Source organism: Lissotriton vulgaris, chromosome 5 (assembly GCF_964263255.1).
Source record: "Lissotriton vulgaris chromosome 5, aLisVul1.2, whole genome shotgun sequence".
Classification (NCBI taxonomy): Eukaryota; Metazoa; Chordata; class Amphibia; order Caudata; family Salamandridae; genus Lissotriton; species Lissotriton vulgaris.
The window spans coordinates 1,301,527,403-1,301,528,651 of record NC_141693.1 but is presented as its reverse complement, the minus strand read 5'-3'; the positions used below and the strand labels follow the sequence as shown (position 1 = coordinate 1,301,528,651).

At 56.7% G+C, this 1,249-nt stretch overlaps 1 non-coding gene across 1 annotated transcript; it reads right to left on the bottom strand.

The window, feature by feature from the left end:
* Positions 1 to 600: 600 nt before the first annotated feature.
* Positions 601 to 705, bottom strand: LOC147712504 (U6 spliceosomal RNA). The gene has a single exon (XR_015296278.1). It is a non-coding gene; the product is annotated as a U6 spliceosomal RNA (small nuclear RNA).
* Between the last annotated feature and the right edge of the window lie 544 nt (positions 706 to 1,249).

Below are 1,249 nucleotides of genomic sequence, written 5' to 3'. Positions count from 1 at the left end.
AACAAGATGCCACAGCAGCAAAAAGACGCACTCTGACCCAAACACAGAAACACTGCATGTTGGACCACCAACAGCGAGAGATTAGAGTCCGCCCCAGAACCACTGACCAGAGGGAAAGAAGGAAACAAAACCCACCAGGCCTGGTGGACAACCGAGGGGACCGAGGGCAGAAGCAGTGGAACCTGACGCAGCCAAAACGGACAGGCAGGAGCCGCAATAATGGAGGAGAGCCGAAAAAGGAACCCAGCACCCCATCCGACCAGCAGAAACGAAAGCCACCAAAACACCACCAACACGCTGAGAAACAGGGAGGTCACGGACCCCAGCGGCGCAGAGGACCCCTCAGAAGGTAGTGCAACACCAGCAAAAGAACCCAGGAAGCCACAAGGCAAAACAGCCCCAGGAAGCCACAGGAAACAACCCCAAAGCAACCTGGCCACCAAAGGAACCAAACTTGCCAAAAGCGGAGTGCAGACAGCCCACAAGGCCACCCATGGAGCCCGAGGAGCAGAAGGGACCAGGCCCAAGGCCAAGCCACCAGAAAGGGAAGTGAATGCCTACCGAAAGGCCACTACGCACATGGAAGCACACAGCACCAGACAGCACATGGAAAGCTGCACGAACATGTGCGACATCCCCATGCAGGGGTCATGCCAACCATCCCTGTATTTTTCCACTCGTAGGAAACGCTCCGCCGAAGCGAGCAACCAGGTTGCCACCCAGACAGCCACAAACCACGCACGACCTAGCCAAACAACTGAGAGCCAACAAGAACAGCGGCGTACAGGGAGGCAAGGCCATAGGCAGAAACACACTAATGGTGAGAAAGGACAGAAGAGCCGGGTGAAACGAGCCCCAAAGCAATGCCACCACCACCAGGGAGCAACCCCGAGCCAGCAGGCACCAGCATCCCAGAGCCAGGGACAAAGAAGAAGAGGACAAAAAATCCCCACAGGAAGCGAAGGGCCCCGCAACGGGGAAGGAAGAACCGGGAAAGCTAGTACCCCTGGACAACCAAAACCCTCAGCCGCGGAAACCAAGGGAGAAGGACCCAGGCGAGCACCACCAAAAGATCAAATGTCCCGTCCAGGCCAAACAAGCCCAGAACCCGTGTAAGCAAAGGCAACAGAGGAAAAGCACAAAGCTGGGATTCTGGACGAGTAAGCAAAAAGAGCCACCACCGGGGACCCAAACCGTGCCCGTAACAAAAGGAACACGCCCGCCCATGGGAAGATGGAAGTCACGGAAG